Here is a 711-nt window from a genome sequence, read left to right as displayed (position 1 = left end):
TGAATAACAAATGCTGGTGAGGGTGTGGAGAAAAAGGAACACTCCTGCACTATTAGTAGGACTGTAAACTAATACAACAACTATGGAAAACTGTATAGAGGTTTCTCAAACAACTACAGATAGATCTTCCATATGATCTAGCAATCCCACTTCTGGGTATATACCCAGAGGAATGGAAATCATCATGTCGAAGGGATACCTGCACTCCCATATTCATTACAGCTCTGTTTACAATAGCCAAGACATGGAACCAACCTAAATGTCCGTCAATGGATGATTGGATAAGGAAACTGTGGTATATATACACCACAGAATAATACTCTGCCATTAAAAGGAATGAAATTCTCCCATTTGCAACAACATGGATGAGCTTGGAGAAACTTACATTGAGTGAAATAAGCAAAGTCCAGAGGGATAAATACCGCATGTATTTACTCATAAGTGGGAGCTAAGAGAGAAAGAAGGAAGGAAAGAAAGACCACAGTAGTGCATTGGACTTGCGGAGGGAGAGAACATACCTTGATCTACAAAATGGACTGGGGGATATAGGGGGAGGAAGAAGGAGGATGGGGATAACTGGATGGGCAATGTGGGGTACAAATGCAATTTGTGGTAATAGGTATGCTGCCAGTATGAATCTGGCCTTCAAGTCTTGGGCACAAGAGGTGACAATCAGCTTTGTATCTCATGAATATTCATAACCAATAAAAA

The sequence above is a fragment of the Galeopterus variegatus genome, unplaced genomic scaffold (assembly GCF_000696425.1).
Source record: "Galeopterus variegatus unplaced genomic scaffold, G_variegatus-3.0.2 Scaffold9832, whole genome shotgun sequence".
NCBI classification, from domain to species: Eukaryota; Metazoa; Chordata; class Mammalia; order Dermoptera; family Cynocephalidae; genus Galeopterus; species Galeopterus variegatus.
This window is presented reverse-complemented; position numbering follows the sequence as displayed.